The following is a 21,027-nucleotide window of genomic DNA, read 5'->3' as shown; positions in this document are numbered from 1 at the left end:
GTACTGGTTTTTCTATTACTGGAGGTTGAGGGGATAAATGAATTCATTGCTGTGGGTAGTATTTCCATGAATTAAAACAATCATCCAATCTGTCTTCCATTGGTCTTTCATATCTCAGGTATTTCTCCAGTTCCACAATGCAGTATGTATTTTGAAGTATGTATTTGGAAGAGATTCTTTTCATTATCACTAAGTAATCTGTAGATTTTATTTCTAAAGCAACTTTTGTTGTTGGTAGTGATGGTTGTCGGGCTTGAACTCAGGGTATGGGCACTGTATCTGAACTCTTTTGCTCAAGGCTAGTGCTCTACCACTTGAGCCACAGCACTACTTCCAGTTTTCTGGTGGTTAATTAGGGGTCAAAGTTTCATGGACTTTCCTACCCTGGTTGGCTTAGAACTGTGATCCTCAGATCTCAGTCTCCTGAGTAGTTAAGATTACAGGTGTGAGCCACTGGCACCTGTCTTGACTAAAGAAACTTTTATCACACCAGTGTCTCCTGCATTTTCTTACCTTAGAAGCAAAAATGGCATACCAATGTCCAACCTGGAACTAGTATGATCTGCAATGCCAAATTTTGACTAATCCCTCAGGCTGTCCTTCCATTTATTCCTTTAGTTGAGTCCATGTCTTGCAGGCCAGACCAAGCACCAGCCCCACTTCCTGACCAACAGAGAGCTCACATGTGTATTCTTATCATAAGCCCTCTACCTCAGAAAAGGCTCCATGCCAGACCTCTACCCATTCTAATCCTTAAACAAAGATGTGAGAGTGGTGGTTTAAAGCATGTTGGGTATAAACTATCTTTGATGCTATCAAATGACCTATCTTCAAGTTCAAAGATAATTGTGAGCCGGGTGCCGGTGGCTCATGCCTGTAATCTTTAGCTACTCAGGAGGCTGAGATCTGAGGATCATGGTTCAAAGCCAGCCCGGGCAGGAAACTGTGAGACTCTTATCTCCAATAAACCACTAGAAAGCCAGAAGTGGTGCTGTGGCTCAAGAGCCCAAGAGCTGTGCCTTGAGCTGAAGAGCGCACAGATAGTGCCCAAACCCAGAGTTCAAGCCCCACGACTGACAAAAACAAAAACAAAGATTATTTGTGAAGGTTGGAGATAGAGATCAGTGGTATAATGCATGATTTGCATGCATAAGGCCATGACATTGACCACAGAACCACAAAAATAGATAGATTTTTTTAAATTTTTATTTGACATGTAATTATGTATATTTATGGGATATATTTGATATTTCAATATATTTATACAGGTTATAAAACTAGATCGGGAGAGTTGTCATATTTGCCACCTTCAGTAGCACAGAATTCTGTTTTCTGTTTAATCAAATCTGCTTGTTCCAGAAGTCCTATATAGTTCTGTTATAATGTCTATCTCCTTATTGAACTTGTGTGTTTTCTGAGTTTCTTGAGTTATATTGCCTCTCATTGAATATCCTTTAAATATTATTTTGCATTCTCTTTCAGGAAATATACATATTTCCATTGCTGAAGGGTTGGTTATTGGAAATTATGATTGCTTTAATAATGTTGTGTTTCCTTGATGTGTTTCTCCATAGTTCTGTTTTTTGTTTTTGTTTTGTTTTATTTTTTGCCTCCAATTGACATCTGCATATGTGATGAAATAGTCACTTCTTCCAGACTTTACTGAATGGTTTTGCTAGAGAAAAATCTTCACCAATGTATGAGCAGTTGTGAGGTAGAATGTATGGCAGTTCCAGCTCCGGAGGGCAGAGCAACATACTCCATGAACTGAGATCAGTATTAATTACAGAAGTCTTCAATAGCTAAAGCTAAGGATGCTCATAGAAGTGAAGAAAGCTGTTGAGGTATTTGCTGGCAGAGGCTGTTGGGATAATCCTGATGTCTTTTTCTCCCATGGAGGATGTCACAGCCAGAGACAGGTTCATGAGAGTTCTCTTGATATACGCTATCTAAGAATTGAGTTCCAGACTTTGGAGCCAGGATATAGAGCTCAAAGCACATGGAAAGAACATAGCATTGGTCTGAACTGATGTCAGCACTAGGGCTCAGGGTACCAAGTATCCCACCTAAAGAGTTAGTAATGGTATGTAAAGTGTGTTTGTTGAGCAATCTGGGAGTTCAAGATTAGAACTACAGGCACATACCAAGCCATAGAAGCCTTTGATCATGTGCACACTTACTATAGCACTGGTTCTCCTGGAATAATTTCAGACCTGCATCCAGAGCATACATGGAATGAGAGTGGAGGGTACAAACCTGGGGCAGCACAGTACATAACTCTTGTATAAGAGGGTAGTTCTGACTGAAGGATAAATTTACCTAAATTGAAACCTGCCAGTGTCTTCTGCAGAGCAGATCACTTCAGCATACTCAAAGATAGATGGTTTGAAATTGTGGAGTCAAGAAAGCAAAAAAGAAAGAAAGTGAAGAAAACTAAAGGGATTTATGAGAGGCCATCAAGCCAATCAATATATATTTCACAGGCAGTCCCAAAGAAAATGAGGAGAAAGAGACAAAAAATGTATTCGAAGAAATAATGATCAAACCACCCCAAATCTGAACATCTAAATGTATGAAGCTGAAGAGACAACAACTAGAATGAATCAAAGAGGCATATACCAAAATATGTTAGTATCAAATTGAAGAGAAAACTTCAAAAGGAGCAAAGGGCCAGACACCAGTGGCTCACACCTGTAATCCTAGCTACTCAAGAGAGTGAGATCTGAGGATCACAGTTCAAAGCCAGCCTGGGCAGGAAAGTCCATAAGACTCTTATCTCCTATTAACTACCAAAAAAGCTTAGAAGTTGAACTGTGGCTCAAGAGGTAGAATGCTAGCTAGCCTTGAGCAAAATGAGTCTCAAAGCACCCAAACCCTGAGTTCAAGCCCCAGGACTGGCATAAAAAAACTAACACAAAAAAAGGCTGTAGATAAAGCTCAAGTGCTTGCCTGGCAAGTACAGGTCCACATTAGATCCTGGAAAATTATTTACTTTTTCTTACTTCGGCCTTATAAAAATAAACCTCCTCGGAGGCTGGGAAGGTGGCTCAGTGGTAGAGCGCTTGCCTTGCATGCCTGAGGCCCTGGGTTTGATTCCTCAGCACCACATAAGAAAAAATAAAAAAGCTGGAAGTGGTGCTATGGCTCAAGTGGTAGAGCGCTAGCCTTGAGCTGAGGGACAATGCCCAGGCCCAGAGTTAAGGCCCCATGACCAGACCCAAAAAAAAAAAATAGATAAATCTCCTGAGCAAAAAGGTAGCCTTTAAAAATGAATTTACTGTTGCATATAGTTCTATGTAGTGCAGACATGGAGCAAGGATAATTTTCTATTTCCTGACTATATGACTTTAACTAAAAATTATGGCTATCATTTTTTCTTATTCTTGCTTTTTTGCTTATGAAACTGACTCAGAACTGTTGAATGAAAAATTAGGAAGAAGAGGAGAAATGTAAGTAGTTTTTAGTCTATTTGTAACTTTTTTAAATGGATAGTTCTAGTAAAGAGAACTCTGAGCTAATTGACCAGAATAAGGTTTGAAGATCTGTTTAGAGTCTGTCATCATAACATCTTTGGGTGTTGATATTAAGATACTTTTTCATCCTTGAACTGAGAAAGTAGTTAAGAAAACAGGCCTTATGTGTAACAAAGTATGACTATTTGGTTATAATGAAATATTCAGTAAAAATCCTAAAATAGAGTTATTTGTAATGCCTAAGTTCTTTAAGAATATAAAGGTCATACATTGTTTCATAGAGGGGATACTATTGGAGAAAAATTTTGTTTCAGAAATGTTGCAAGAATTGCATGAAGAATTCCTGAATGCCTTTCATCCAGATTTCCTCAGATATTAAAATATGTTCTATCATCTTTATTAATATACTATTTTCCCAAACTGCCTGTGAGTACATTACAGACATGATGCTTCAGTGTGAATCGGGGGTAAAACAGGGTGATTAGGAAGGAATAAAAGACATTATTTTATATAACCTTAGTACAATTATGAAAATCGAGAAATGAACATTGCCACAATACTCTTATATAATATCATACCAATTAAATTGTGCTTTTTTAAAATGATGCTCTTTATAGAAAAAGGAAAAATTATTCTTTTGTTCTGATCTGAGATCTAGCCCGGAATCATGTGTTATATTTAGCTATGATGTCACATTAGACACATTTAATCTAGAACAATTCCTCAAGTTTTTGTCTTTCATGACCTCAATATTTTTGAAGAGTATATAGGTCAGTTATTTTGTACAATGTCCCTCAAATTAGATTTTTATGGTGCTTCATCATGATTTATTATATCATTTGTCACCTAATGTGATGTATTTTTTTCTAATACATCATTACAGGGGGGCTTATGATGTTGGTCTATTGTGTGACTGTTGATAATTAACTTTGATAACTTGGTCATAATGGTGAGTGTTAGATTTTTCCACTGAGAAATACTACTTTTGCTCTGTATTTAGTAAGTATCTTGTGTGGATATATGTTGAGTCTAAATAAGCATATTTTTATTGTGGTTGAAGCCTTCTAATTTTAAGAATTGATTGTTTATTTTGTCTGAAACAATTATCACTATGATGGCTGCCATTGTGGTGCTCTCTAATTCTAATACTTCTTCACTTATCAGTTGGCATTCTAAGAATTTTTTTTTATCACTTTTTCATCTTTATCGTGTTTGGGAGTGTTTTTTGGTCAGTCGTGGGGCTTGAGCTCTGGGCACTGTCCTTCAGCTCCTCAGCTAAAGGCTAGTGCTCTACCATTTGATCCATAGCACTACTTTTGGTTTTCTAGTGGTTTATTCAAGATAAGATTCTCGGGCTGGGAAGGTGGCTTAGTGGTAGAGCGTTTGCCTTGCATGCCTGAGGCCCTGGGTTCAATTCCTCAGCACCACATAAGCAAAAAGAAAAAAGCCGGAAGTGGTGCTGTGGCTCAAGTGGTAGAGCGCTAGCCTTGAACTGAAGAGCTGAGGGACAGCGCCCAGGCCCAGAGTTCAGGCCCCACGACCAGACCCAAAAAAAAAAAAAAAAAAAGATAGTCTCACAGACTTCCTGCCCGGGCTGGCTTTGAACCACAATCCTCACATCTCAGCCTCTTGAGTAGCTAAGATTACATGTGTGAACCACCAGCGCCCAGAAAATTATACTTCTTAACATTAGAACTACTATGTGTTTATAGTCTTATTTTCCTTTTATCAAATAAAGTCTGTTACTATCTTATTTTGGTGATGAACTTGTACTAAATTTGACCAAAGGGATACTCTTCAAGCTTGCTCCAGTTTATTTTTGACATATTCATATCACTATTTGATAACTTCCTCACTAAAATAGATTTGTGAATAAGGAATAGTAATTTCTGAGGAAACAAAAAGATGAGAGAAAAGTTATTCCAGACAAAGAACATAGTGTTTGTGGCATAAAAACATGAAATAATACCATGTATTCTGATGTTTACAATATTGTTTATATTTTAACTAACATGGCAATGGGCAGTGGAGCTGAAAATGAACAATAGTTTTATGTAATCATATACCACTGTAAAGAACTGAAATTTCATTCTGTGAGTTGTAAACCAACATTTTGTGAAAATGCTGTTTTACAGTCCTGATGTACAGAAACCTCAGGAGTATTTTCCTTTAATAATTTTTATTATTATCAGCCCTAGAAAATAAGCAAATGTTTGCATTCTAGTTTTATGAGAAATACTATGAGGCTCATTACCTTCAATGCACAAGTATAAAACTTGTAAATTGAAGGCAAAATGAAATTAATTTCACATATATAATGTGTTGTACTCCTAAATCTATAAACTCAGTGTTTCCTAGAGTTTTGAAACCAAGTTTATCTTAATTGGAGGGATTTCTGTGAAAGGCAAAATGTTTCTGACATCTGAACCACGCATTTGTTAACTGTTTAAGCTGATCATATGTATTACTATCATCTTTGTTCTTTAAATTTCCTAAGAAACTTGTCATAGGTAGTTTGCTATTCAGAAAGATTCAGGAAGTAGAAATAAAAGGGATTCTAGTTGCAAATACGTGAACTAGAAATACTAGAATTAATAGGGACCGAACCAGTGTTCTTGGAGATTTTCAGTATATTCAAAGAATGAAAAATAATTCACACTTAGGTAGTTCAGACATTTTTTTAATTATTATAAGGCATAAAGCTTCCTCCTAAGATTTTTTTATTCAATCAAGAACTATTTATACTTTGTTTCTACTTCAATCTGCTCTACAATATGAAAGCACCCTTCATTCATTTATAAGTTTAAAAATAGGTTTACTAATCAAGATGAAAAACTGTATATTAAGAGTTGGTAGATGTGCTGGGTGTAGTGACTCACACTTGTGATCCTAGATGCTCATTTAGTAGAAATCAGAATGATCATGATAGACCAGCTGGGGAGAGAGGGGGGAAGCAAGCCAATAAGAAGCTGGAGTATACTGACATGCACATGTCACCCCAGCTGTATGAAAGGCATAAATATGAGTTTCATGGTCTAAGGCAGCCTAGGCAGAAACATGAGACTGTTGAAAAAAATATGCAAAAGTACTAGAGGCATTACTCAACTGGTAAAGCAGCTGTCTAGCAAGCTGGAGGCTAAGTACCCAAATACACACATGCACATGCATGCACACATATGATAGATTTAAGGCCAGGCATGGTTTCAAGCACCTGTAATCCTAGTAACTTGAGGGTCAGAGACCAAAAGGATCAAGTTCCATACAAACCCAAACAAATACCAAGATCCCATCTCAACAAATAAACTGAGTATTATTAAAGACATCTATAAGCCTAGCTATTCATTGGACAATGGTAAAAAAACATCTCATCAGCCAGGTGCCAGTGGCTCACGCCAATAATCCTAGCTATTCAGGAGGCTGAGATCCGAGGATCATGGTTCAAAGCCAGCCCGGGCAGGAAAGCCCATGAGACTCTTGTCTCCAATAAACCACTAGAAAACCAGAAGCCCATAGTTCAAGCCCCATGACCAAAAAAAAAAAAAAAGATCTCGGTCAATTGACTAGACAAAATTAAACCAAGAAGATAGAAACCACTTAAACAGGTCTATAACAAGCAGTGAGAGTGAAGCAATAATAGAGGCTCTCAACAAAGAAAGGCCCAGGACCTAGCCACATTAAAAGTGGATTAAGTTTAATCCACCTTTAAGAAAGAATTTACACCAATACTTTTTATGAAATACAAAGGGAAGGCATTCTACTAAGCCCATTCTATGAAGCTAGCTTGTTTCAAAACCAAACAAGGACACAAAAAGAAATACAGACATCTCTTTTTCATGTAAATAAATGTAAAAATTCTCTCTGAAATTTTAGAAAATTAAATTCAACAACACATTGGAAAGATCATACAAAATGACACTGATTTCATTCCAAAGATGCAAGGATGGTTCAACATACATAAATCCATAAATATAATACATCACATAAATTTAGTCAAGGACAAAAAAAATCACATGGTTCTGTCAATATACTACTGGAATTCTTAGCCAGAGTAATAAAAAAGGAGAAAGAAGTAAAAGATTTGAATACAGAAAATGTCAAATTATACCTATTTGCAGATGATATGTTAATCTGTACTTAAAAGACTCCATATTTCACACAAAATGAAATTACCTCCAGTACTAATAAACATTCTCAACAACCTAGCAGAATATAAAATGAACATATGAAACTTGTCACTTTTCTATAAATCAACAATATAGATCCTGAGAAAGAAGTCAGGAAAATAGTGTTCTATTCTCTATCTCCTCAAAATAAAAATAATAAAATATTTAACCAACAATAATACTCCAGTAGTGGGGGCTGGGAAGGTGACTCAGTGGTAGAGCACTTGCCTTGCATGCATGAGGCCCTGGGTTCAATTCCTCAGCACCACATAAGCAAAAAGAAAAAAGCCGGAAGTGGCACTGTGGCTCAAGTGGTAGAGCGCTAGCTTTGAGCTGAAGAGCTGAGGGACAGCGCCCAGGCCTAGAGTTCAGGCCCCACAACCGGACCCAAAATAATAATAATAATAATAATACTCCAGTAGTGCACTAGCCTTCAACAAAAAGAAGCTCAGGGACAGTGCCCAGACTGAGTACAAACCCCAGAAGTGGAGACATACATACACACACACACACAATTGACGTCTAACAGAGGAAATGAAATGGATCTGTTAAAGGAAGCTCCTTGCTCTGATGGATGGGTGAAGTAGTACATAAAATGGAAGTCTATCCATAAAAAAATGAAATCCTGTTGTTTGCAATATCATTAACGGAACTAGAGATCTTTGTATGGAGTGAAGTAAGCTATATTTTTATTTTCTGGTTTTACTGTCAAAAAAATATATAAGAGGGGCTGGGAGGATGGCTCAGTGGTAGAGCTTGCCTCGCATGCATGAGGCCTTGGGTTCAATTTTTCAGTACCACATACACAGGAAAAGCCAGAAGTAGGCGCTGTGGCTCAAGTAGTAGAGTGTTAGCCTTGAGCTGAAGAGCTCAGGGACAGTGTCCAGGGCCCAGAGTTCAAGCTCCACGACTGACCAAAAAAATAAAATAAAAAACATGAGAGATCAACTTAAAAGATTTATTTTAAATCTTGGTTTCAGAGGTTTTAGTCCATGGTTGCTTGGCTGTGTTTCTTCTAGGTGTATGAGGCAGGAATTAACATGATGAGGAATATATGGTGGAGCGAAGATGCTTACCACATACTGGCCAAATTCAGGGAGAGAAATGCGGGTCCAGGGACAAAACACATTCTTCAGGGACATGCTCCCAATTACCTACTCCTCCTAAAGTTCTGTCAGCTCCAGTATCCCATTAAGCTATGAATCTTTTGAATGGATTAGTCCATTCATGACGTCAGAGCCCTGTGATCCACTCACCCCTCAAATTTCCACCTCTCAACATTGCTTCAATAGGAACCTTCAACACAAGAACCTTGGGGCAGTATTTAAGATCCAAACTATACCAACACAAAAGGATAAATGTTGCGTGTTCTCACTCTTATATGTGGAATCGGGGAAAAAATTATCGAAGTTGCAAGTTGAATATTAGTTACCAGTAGCTGGTTAAAAAAAAAAAAAAAAAAATGGAGACCAGGATGGGGAAGTGTATATCAATGGGTCCTAGGTTATATTTAGCTGAGAGTAGGAAATCTTGGTGTGCTTTGGCACAATGGAATGACTAGATAGCAATAATATACTGTTTATTTCAAAGTATATGCTGTTTTCCTCATAAAGAAGTGATAAATTATTTGATAAGACAGATATGCTTAACCTTATTTAATCATTAAACAGCATGTATACCTGTATTAAAATACCACATAGTATCCCATTAATAAAGTGAATTATTCATCTAACATCATGGGTGCTCAAGAGGCTATGATTTGAGAATCAATGTTTGAAACCAACTCAGAAAAATTCATGAGATTCTTCAGCCAAAACTAGAAGTGGAAGTACAGTTTAATTGGTAGAGGGCCAGTCTTAGCAAAAAACCTAAGCAAGGGTACAGGGTTTTGAGATGAAGTCCCACTACTGGCACCAAAAAAAAAAAAAAAAAAGAAGGATGCTTTTTGAGTTTGAGATCAGGAGTATAACAGTTCTACAATAGCCCAGGAGAAAAGAGTTTTTATAAAAAACATTCAGAGTTTAGAAAAGTGAAAAATTAGAGCAGAAGGCACTATTTTGCTTTGCTCTTTGCTAATTACCAACTTTCATCCTTGTTTAAAAAACTGGATATTCATTTGCCTTTCAAGTGTTTACTGAGTTTCATAAGTATAAGAAAGATACTGGCCTAGCACTGGTGGCTCACGTCTATAATCCTAGCTACTTAGGAGGCTGAGATCCAAGAATTGCAGTTCAAAACCAGTCCAGGCAGCAAAGTCCATGAGACTCTTATCTCCAATTAACCACCAGAAAATGGAAGTGGTGCTGTAGCTCAAGTGGTAGAGTGCTGGCCTTGAGCTGAAAAGTGCAGGGACGGCACCCAAGCCCAGAGTTCAAGAAACATGACCATCGAAAGAAAAAGGAAGGAAGGAAAGAAGGAAGGAAGGAAGGAGAGAGAGAGAGAGAGAAAGAAAGAAAGAAAGAAAGAAAGACACTTTTCCTTCAAATGGCAATCAATGAAATATAAACTCTGTCTTAAGTTTATAAGGTTAGGCAGATATTTAAATGTTTCTATCATGTAATACCTGGCACAAGCCTTAAGAAATTATGAAGAAGATCTAATATGTTTTAGAGTTGAGGAAGATTTTTTTTCTGGCTTATGGGTTCCACTACAGTTTACCAAAAAATGAGAATTATCAATCGCAATAAAGAACTATTGAATACTACCCTTTTTCTCTTGTTACTTATTTTTTGTTTATTTATTGCTACGTCATTCTTTCCTCCTGGGCTATAATGCTGTTCTTTGAGAGTATATGTAACTGTGTATCCCAGCTCCATAGCTACCTGGTTCATTCATTATTCTTGATAAATATATAGTGATATATTTTTTTTCATTCTTAAATTTAATTTTATTGTCAAGGTGATGTACAAAGCAGTCATACATAAGGTAGTGAGTACATTTCTTGTTTTTAAAAATTATTATTTTATAATCTTTAGTTGTACAGTGGGGTTTCAAATCAACAGACTATAAATACAATGCATTTTGATCAATCTCATCCCATTGAATTTTTAAAGCTTTCATTCTGAAATAATTTTAGATCTATGGAAGTATTACAAAAGTGAGACAGCTCTGTATATGCATATTCAACTCCCCCTAGCATATCCACATATCTATATATTTCTATATGTGTACCTATATACATATATTAAAGCATATATAGCATGTAACCTTTGCATAGTATTACTGACTAAACTTGTCCAGTAATGTCTGTTGTGAGCATGTAGCAATATCAACGATTTCCCTTCTACTTTTGTAGTATTAAAGGCCTTGTTTTTGCTAGGAGAACTCTATGAGAGCTCTGTGAAGGAAAGCTCTTTCACAGTTAAGTTCATGGTGATTATCTGCACTCCTTTTTTTCTGGTGGGTTGGAGTGGCTTGAAAATTAGGATGATTGAGGGTTCTTGAAAATTAGGATGATTGAGGGTTCTTATTTTATGTTAGCAGTGGCAGTCAAACTTGCTGATGAAAAGAAAACTTCCTTTTTATTCTAATACTAAGTATTCTCAATAAATAAACCTTTTATAACTAAAATAATATTATTTTCTCAGAAACTAAGCATATTTAGAAGGAAAGGTTTTGTAAGATTACTTTGTACGGGCTGGGAAAGTGGCTCAGTGGTAGAGCGCTTGCCTTGCATGCATGAGGCCCTGGGTTCAATTCCTCAGCACCACATAAGCAAAAAGAGAAAAGCCAGAAGTGGCTCTGTGGCTCAAGTGGTAGAGCGCTAGCCTTGAGCTGAAGAGCTGAGGGATAGCGTCCAGGCTCAGAGTTCAGGCCCCACGACTGGACCCCCCCCCCCAAAAAAAAAAAAAGATTACTTTGTACCATAAATCACAGCATATGACAGGAAGATCAAACCTGAGACCTGTGTAGCTATATAGCTGAATAGAAAGCAGAAACAGCTCTCTTTCTCATTTTCTCCGATTAAACTGGTGTGATTGTATATTTTTATGGTATTTGATTGGCCAGACCTCAATGAAAGTCACTTACAAATAAATTTACATTGTAGTTACCTGTCATTTTGGTTAGTTTTTATTAGCATAAATTGTACAGAGATTTTATTGTGATACATATGGTCATGTAATGTATTTGAATGAAATTCATCCTATCTATATTAAATTTTCTTAACCCTCCTAAAGCAATTTTAGTGGGTTTCATCATGCTATTTTCTTACATACTGGGATCATATTTATCTTCCATCACTCTGTCCTTTCCCCACCCCCACCTACTGGTCCTGCACCTCCCCCTGCTGGTTCCATCCCCCCAATCTCCCTTTACAATCATGTTATATTGTCTTTTCATATCCAGAATCTGCATATAAATGAAAACATGGTAGTTGTCTTCTTGAGCTTGGCTTATCTCATTCAAACATGATGGTCTACAACTCGATCCATTTCCTATACAATAATCCTTTATTGCTGAATAATTATCTATTGTGTATGTGAACCACATTTGCTTTATCCATTGACTTGTTGTTGGACACTTAGACTGATACCATCATTATTGGCTATTATAAGTAGCACTGCTATAAACATCTGTGTGCAAGTATCACTATTATATATTAACATATTCTTTTTAATATATGCCCAAAAGTAGTATAGCAGGATAATAGGGTACTTCTATTTTTTTTTTTATTGTGAGAATACCATACAGAGGAGTTACAATTACATGGGCAAGATAACAAGTACATTTCTTATTAAGCATTGTTGCCTTTCTTTGTTTCCCCTTCCCATCCCTTCCCATATTCCCCCCTCCCCCACACGAGCCTCTCCCCCTCCCACCAAAGTTGTAAAGTTCATTTTTCGACATAACAGTTTGTACATCTCATTGTTGCAATGGGTCCACCTATATCCCCAGTTAAACGATTTGTTTTTTCCTTCCCCTCCAACATCAAATTATACCAACATCAAATACAGTGAAAGCATGGGTTATACCGTGGGGGAGGGACATACAAAACAACATAGAAATCATCTTATAAATATGTTAGCAACAATTGCATGAAAGGAAAAAACAAAACAAAAAACATTTGAATAATTATCTTGGGGTTCATTCCCCTAACAGCAACTTATCTGACCTTTTCTGCTTGACTCAGACATATACTAGTTATTACAAATAAGGGAAACCATGGGACCTATGTTTCTTTGGGTCTGGCTTACTTCACTTAATATAATTTTTTCCAAGTCTTTCCATTTCCTAACAAATGGGGCAATGTCATTGTTTTTGATGGAGGCATAGAATTCCATTGTAAATACATACCACATTTTCTTGATTCATTCATCTACTGAGGGACATCTGTCCTCAAAAGACTCCACATAGAGCTCCCCTATGACCCAGCAATCCCACTTTTGGGCATTTACCCAAATGATCACAAACAAGACCATACTAAAGCTACCAGCACAACTATGTTTATTGCAGCATTATTTACCATAGCTAAGATATGGTACTTCTATTTTTTGTTTCTTTTTTTTTTGTTGTTATTAATACTGTGATATGAACTTAGAGCCTTAAGTTGAAATCACAGATAGACTATTGCTCTTTGAGCCAGACCTCCAGCCCTAGTTGTAGTTTCCTGTGGAACCTCCAAACTAATTTCTATAATGACTACACTAATTTATAATTTTACCAGCACTATTTTTTATTATGAAAATACCGTACAGAGGAGTTACAATTCCATGGGCAAGATAATAAGTACATTTCTTATCAAGCATTGTTACTTCCTCCTTTGTTTCCCCTTACTATCCCTTACCATATCCCACCCCCTACCACCCATATCCTCCCCCTTCCCCCCCACCCCCCCCCCCCGGCAAAAGTTGTAAAGTTCGTTTTTCAACGTAACGACTTGTACATCTCATTGTTGCAATGGATCCACCTGTATCCCTATTTAAATGATGTGTTTTTCCCTTCCCCTCCACAAATTATACTAACATCAAATACTGTGAAAGCAGGGGTTATATGGTGGGGGAAGAACATACAAAGCAACAAAGAAATCATAAATATCTTAGAAACAGGGGGGGGACCAAGATGGCGACGGGGCAGTAGGGAAACGCCACAGCTCTCTCCAACCAAAAAGAGAGTTCGAGTTCCAACCTTTAATCTCCCCAAGAGACCGACAACAACAAAAAGACGAACACTCAGAGAAAAACCAGAGGTGGAAAATAACAAAAAAAAGAAAGAGAGGAAAAGAAGAATTTCAGAACAGAGAAGAGCGAAGACCCCTCCCCCAACCTTTACTGGCCGCGCGGCAGTGCGCCAAGCCGCCGGCCAGCCGGCCCGGCGGGGGCTGCCGGAGCCACAGAGACACAGGGGGCTGCTTGCAGATCACCAGGTACCGGATTGCAGAACAGCCGATCGCCAGGAACAGAGAAACCTACCAGCCGAAGTCTCCAGGAGGATCCCACCCCACCCATCACTCTCCACCGGAGCGGAGAGGCTCCATCCCGCCAGAGCCGCCCGGCACCAGCAGCGCCACAAAGGGACCTGTCCTCAGACCACCCACCCAATCGCGATCGCAACGACCCGGCGGGGGGCCGCCCAACCCAGCCCGCAACCACCCCAACTGAACTCCGACTGCAACAACAACTGACGGACTGCAACAACAACTGACGACCTACAGGGTGAGTACCCATCAGGGGACAGGGAATCCATCAAGGGAGACCAGAGCTGGAGGGAATCCCCAGACCCTGACCTAGACTCCCTACCCCAACACCCGGACCACAGGACCCACTTAAACTGGGAACTGTTCGAGAGCTCCACCAGCCGGTGGAGCACACTCTGCTGGCCAGGCCAGAGCAAGAGCGCCCCTGGAAGGGAGCTTAAATGCTCAAGCCAGGAACAGTGCCCCTGGGTCAAGACTACCAACAGTAGAAGAAATTTGAACTGTGTCCTCCAGGCTGCATAACCAAGGTGGTATACACATTAGCACAGGCCTAACGAGCGCGCTCCAGGCTGGGGCCGGAACCAGGCCAGGGGACCGGTGCCTGAACAAAGCAAAAAGGGTCAGAAGTGGGGCTGTCGCTCAAATGGTAGGGTGCCAGCCCTGAGCTGAAGAGCTGAGGGACAGCACCCAAACCTAGAGTTCAAGCCCACAACCAGCCCAAAACAAACAAACAAAAACACATCAGGAGCCCATAGCAGACTCCAGTATTTGGGAGAGTGCATCCAGAGCATCTGATCTTCCCAAGAGCACCCGCAGGAGCAAACACAAGCAGTCTAGGCTGCTCAACCCTTCCAAAGGCCGGAATTGCTACAGCAGAGAGCTGAGAATCCTAAGTGAATAGCAGCTGGAAATAGGCTCCCAACAGAATCCAGATCAGGCACAGACTCTCTCTACCAATACAGAATCAGCAACCAAGCAAAGACAGACACACCAAAACAAGATTGAAGAGCAGTCTCCTGAACCCCCATGCGAAAATCACAGAGAAAAATCACAAGGTTTACCACTACCCAGGACAGCAAGCTCACCTCAAAAGCCAGCAGCCACGCAGGGGAGAGCCCCAGTGGGAGCAAAGCAGGAATGGAAGACAAAAACTACATCCAAGGGTTGCTGGAGGCAATGACTCAAGAAATAAAGCGAGAAATGGATCAGAAATTGAAAGAGCACAAGGATGAACTATCAAAAGATATACAGGATATCAAACAAAAATTGGATGCAAAAATAGAAGCTGCACAAACCTCAGTAAGAAGTGAGATAAACGCCAAATTAGAGGTAATGCATACTGATCTCACCTCATTGAGAGGTGAGATCAGTACTCTGAGAACCAACATTGAATCCATAAAGGGATCCATTTCCACCATGTAAACCACAATAGAAGCCACGGTCAACAGAGTGAATGAAATGGAAGGTAGAGTGTCAGATACAGAAGACAGAATACACCAACTGGACCAAAAAGTGACAGATATGGAAAAATCACTCAAATTAAACCAAAGGGAAATTCAAGAGCAAGCAGATAATGCTAAAAAATTTAACCTTCGCATAATCGGAGTGGACGAAGGTGAGGAATTCCAGAGCAAGGGAATGCAACACCTATTTAACAAGATAGTCAATGAAAATTTTCCCCACCTCAAAAACGACCATCTTAACTACATCACAAAAGCTTATCGAACACCCAACAAGCAAGATCCCAGGAGAAACACTTCTAGGCACATAATAGTAACAATGATGGATCTGAATAATAAGGAAACAATCCTGCATGCAGCAAAAATGAAGAAGGAGCTATACTACAACGGGAAAAAAAATTAGAATCACTGCAGATCTCTCCACACAAACAATGAATGCAAGAAAAGCCTGGGAAAGCACCATACGAGCCCTGAGAGCCAATAACTGCCAACCCAGACTGATATACCCGGCAAAGCTAGCATTCACATTCGATGGAGAACTGAAAACTTTTAATAGCAAAGAAAAACTAAATGAATACATAAACATTAAGCCAGCATTACAAAGAATTCTAAGAGGGGGGACACAACCTGAAGAAAGCAACCAGGAACTGGGACCTGCCCCAAACAGGCATTACTCAAAGTCTAACTGAGCAAGCACAGGAGGAAAGGAAAGAAGAAAAACTTAGGAAAACGGAATGGCAGGGACAACAATGCATCTCTCTATACTTTCTCTTAATATAAATGGGCTGAATTCGCCAATTAAAAGAAAACGAACTGAGGACTGGATCAGAAAACAAGACCCATCCATCTGTTGCCTTCAGGAGACCCACCTCTCAGCCAAACATACAAACAAACTCAGAGTGAAGGGGTGGAAAAGGATCTACCAATCAAATTCCCCCAATAAGAAAGCAGGTGTAGCTATCCTGATATCTGACAAAATAAACTTTTCATTAAAATCAGTACAGAAAGACAAGGACGGACACTACATATTAATAAAGGGAACAATCCAAGAGGAGGATATAACCATCATCAACTTATATGCCCCAAATATTGGTGCACCCAGATATGTTAAACAAATGCTCTCAAACTTACAGAATAAAATAGATCCCAATACGATAATACTAGGAGACTTTAACACGCCACTCTCACCAAAGGACAGGTCTACCAACCAGAGGATTGGCAAAGAAGCTACCGAATTAAGTGAGGCCATACTTCAAGCGGAATTAACTGACATCTACCAAGTATTTCACCCTAAAACAACACAGTACACATTCTTCTCAGCAGCTCATGGAACTTTCTCCAAAATAGACCATATCATAGTTCATTCAAGGAACTTAAGCAAATACAAAGGGATCGACATAATCCCCTGTATCCTATCTGACCACAGTGGAATCAAGCTAGCTCTCAATAACAAAGCATACCGCAGAAATTTCTCTAATACATGGAAATTGAACAGCACACTCCTTAACAAGGCCTGGGTAACAGAAGAGATCAGAGAAGAAATAAAGCATTTCCTAGAACTCAATGAAAATGAAAACACCTCACAAAGAAACTTGTGGGACACAGCAAAAGCAGTCCTGAGGGGCAAATTTATTGCCCTCAGTGCCCACATCAAGAGAATGGAGACAGACCAAGTAAATAATCTCATGTTGCAACTAAAACAGCTAGAAAAACAAGAAAAAATGGGACCTAAAGCTACTAGACGAAGCCAGATAACCAAATTGAGAGCAGAGATTAACCAATTAGAAAATCAGAAAACCATAACCAAAATAAACCAAACAAAAAGCTGGTTCTTTGAAAAAATAAACAAAATTGATGGCCCGTTGGCAAGATTAATTAAAAAAAGAAGAGAGGAAACCCATATTAATAGGATTAGGGATGCCACGGGAAACATCACAACACGTACCCAAGATATCCAAACAATTCTAACAGACTACTTTCAAAAGCTATACTCTCTAAAGGAAGAAAATCTGGCGGAAATGGATGCATTTTTAGAGAAATACAAGTTACCCAAACTGAGCAAAGAAGAAGTTAACCAATTAAATAAGCCAATATCCTATAATGAGATACAGGAAGCTATCAAAAGTCTTCCAACAAAAAAAAGCCCAGGACCAGATGGATTCACAGCAGAATTCTATAAGACCTTTAAAGAAGAACTAATACCCATACTCCTCAAGCTCTTCAGAGAAACAGAGAAGGAGGGAGCTATCCCAAACTCATTCTACGAAGCCAATATCACACTCATCCCCAAACCAGGCAAAGACCCAACCAAAAAGAATTACAGGCCAATCTCCTTGATGAACACAGATGCAAAGATCCTTAACAAGATTCTAGCTAACAGAATCCAGAAACACATAAAAAAAAATAATACACTATGATCAGGTAGGCTTCATCCCAGAGACACAGGGATGTTTTAACATACGTAAGTCAATAAATGTAATCCAGCATATCAACAGAGCCAAGGTCAAGAATCACATGATTATCGCCACAGGTGCAGAAAAGGCCTTTGATAAAATTCAACATTCATTCATGCTAAAAGCTCTGGAGAAAATAGGAATAGAAGGAACATTTCTAAAAACAATAAAAGCCATTTATGACAGACCAATAGCCAATATTATACTTAATGGGGAAAAGCTACAACCAATCCTCCTAAAAACAGGAACAAGGCAAGGATGCCCACTGTCTCCACTCCTCTTCAACATAGTCCTAGAACCCTTAGCCAGGGCAATAAGGCAAGAAAAAGACATTAAAGGGATCCGCATTGGGAAAGAAGAAGTTAAACTATCCCTTTTTGCAGACGACATGATACTATACCTCCACGATCCCAAAAACTCCATCCCCAAACTTTTAGAAATCATAAGTCACTTCGGCAAAATAGCAGGATACAAAATAAACCCACAAAAATCAGTTGCCTTCCTATACACTGATAACGCACAGGAAGAGAGGGAAATAAAGGGAGCAACCCCATTCACAATAACCTCCCAAAAAATAAAATATTTAGGAATTAACCTAACCAAAGATGTAAAAGAACTATTTAATGAGAACTATAAAAAGTTAAAGAAAGAAATTGCAGAAGACACTAGGAAATGGAAAGACCTCCCATGCTCCTGGATAGGCCGACTTAATATAGTAAAGATGGTGATACTTCCAAAACTAATATACAAATTCAATGCAATTCCTATTAAAATCCCAATGACGTACATCACTGAAATACAGAAAACAGTCCAAAAATTTATATGGAACAACAAAAGACCTAGAATAGCCAAAACAATTCTAGGGGATAAAGACAATATGGGAGGGCTATCCATGCCGAACTTCAAACTCTACTACAGAGCTATAATCACAAAGACAGCATGGTACTGGCACAAAAACAGACCCGAAGACCAATGGAACAGAATAGAAGATCCAGAAATAAATCCACAGGCCTACAGCCAGCTGATATTCGACAAAGGAGCCAAAGACATACAATGGAAGAAACACAGCCTCTTCAACCGCTGGTGCTGGGAAAACTGGGCAGCCACATGCAGAAAACTAAAAGTGGACCCCAGCCTATCACCATGCACCAACATCAACTCAAAATGGATTAAAGACCTTAACATTAAACCTGAATCTCTGAAACTACTGCAGGACAGAGTAGGAGAGACACTTGAACTAATAGGCACAGGAAGGAACTTCCTGAACAGAGTCCCAGGGTCACAACAAGTTGGAGAGAGACTCGACAAATGGGACTACCTTAAAATAAAAAGCTACTGCACAGCTAAATCTATCGCAACCAAGCTAGAAAGACAACCAACTAATTGGGAAAAAATATTTACCAGCAATATATCAGACAAGGGGTTAACATCCTGTATATACAGGGAACTCAAGAAACTAATCCCTCCCAAACCTAACAAACCAATTACTAAATGGGCAAGGGAACTAAAGAGGGACTTCTCAAATGAAGAAATAAAAATGGCAAAGAAACACATGAGGAAATGTTCATCATCCCTGGTGGTGAAGGAAATGCAAATAAAGACAACCCTGAGATACCACCTTACCCCAGTCAGAATGTCCCACAACCACAAATCAGCCAACGGACAAATGCTGGAGGGGATGTGGAGAAAGAGGAACCCTATTACACTGCTGGTGGGAATGTACACTTATACAACCACTTTGGAAAGCAGTCTGGAGGGTCCTTAGAAAGCTAAAGATTGACCTCCCTTACGACCCAGTCATACCACTTCTAGGCATCTACCCTGAACAACAGGAACCAATATACAAGGACACGTGCACCTCCATGTTTATTGCAGCACTGTTCACAATAGCTAGGATATGGAAACAACCTAGGTGCCCCACCACAGATGAATGGATCCAAAAATTGTGGTATCTATACACAATGGAATATTATGCAGCCATTAGAAATGACAAAATAATGGCATTTGCAGGGAAATGGATGGAGCTAGAAGGAATCATGTTGAGCGAGGTAAGCCAAGAACGAAGAGACAAACGGTACATGGTCTCCCTCATAAGTGGATGCTAAATCCAAAAGGTTAGGTGATACGACAAAACTAACAGGACTTAAGAAACAAAGAACTCCCGCTCATCTGGTTGAACCACTACTAAATATCCTCATGCTGCTGATCACAAATATGGTATATAACATGTGAACACTGTTATATATTACAGACTGTGGTAGACAATTTGCTCCAGGGAAGTTAGAATGAACTTGTGACTTTGAAATTATGTAATCATTTAATCACAATCAAAAAAAAAAAAAAAAAAAAGAACCTCGGGGAAGGGAGGGAGGGAGGGGATGGTAGGGGGAAAACAATGGAGGGGGTAACAATGTTCAAGAGGAAGTGTACTCATAACCTCACTCATGTAACTGTAACCCTCTGTATAGTAGCTTTACAATAAAAAAAAAAATATCTTAGAAACAATCGCATGAAAGTAAAAAACACTTGAATACTTATCTTGGGGTTCATTTCACCTAACATCAACATATCTGACCTTTTCTGATTGTCTCAGACATATACTAGTTATTACAAATAAGGGAAACCATGGGACCTATATTTCTTTGGGCCTGGCTTACTTCACTTAGTGTAATTTTTTCCAAGTCTTTCCATTTCCTAACAAATGGGGCAATGTCCTTCTTTCTAATGGAGGCATAGAATTCCATTGTGTATATATACCACATTTTCTTGATCCATTCATCTACTGAGGGACATCTGGGTTTGCTCCATATCTTAGCTGTTTTACCAGCACTATTATGAAGCTCCCTCCCTCCTTACTTCAACCCTCTCTTGTACCTTCATAGCATTTGTCGTTGTTTGCTTTCTTGTTGATAGCCATTCTGACTGGGACAAAATGGAATTACTTCCATTTCCTTTGTAAATAAGAATGTTGAACATTTTTTGATGTATTTATTAGCCATTAGTGCTTGGAAGCCTTTCAACTTCCTTGCTCACTTATTAGATTATTTGTTTGTTTGTTTGTTT

At 38.9% G+C, this 21,027-nt stretch overlaps 1 protein-coding gene across 2 annotated transcripts in view; it reads left to right on the top strand.

Moving 5' to 3' along the window:
• The window catches only part of Gphn (gephyrin), a 392,152-nt gene that overhangs the window by 279,267 nt on the left and 91,858 nt on the right, over positions 1–21,027 (top strand). The gene's annotated exons all lie outside the window — the stretch shown is intronic.

The sequence above is a fragment of the Dipodomys spectabilis genome, unplaced genomic scaffold, assembly GCF_019054845.1.
Source record: "Dipodomys spectabilis isolate Male_0828 unplaced genomic scaffold, ASM1905484v1 ptg000146l, whole genome shotgun sequence".
NCBI lineage: Eukaryota > Metazoa > Chordata > Mammalia > Rodentia > Heteromyidae > Dipodomys > Dipodomys spectabilis.
This window is presented reverse-complemented; position numbering and strand designations above follow the sequence as displayed.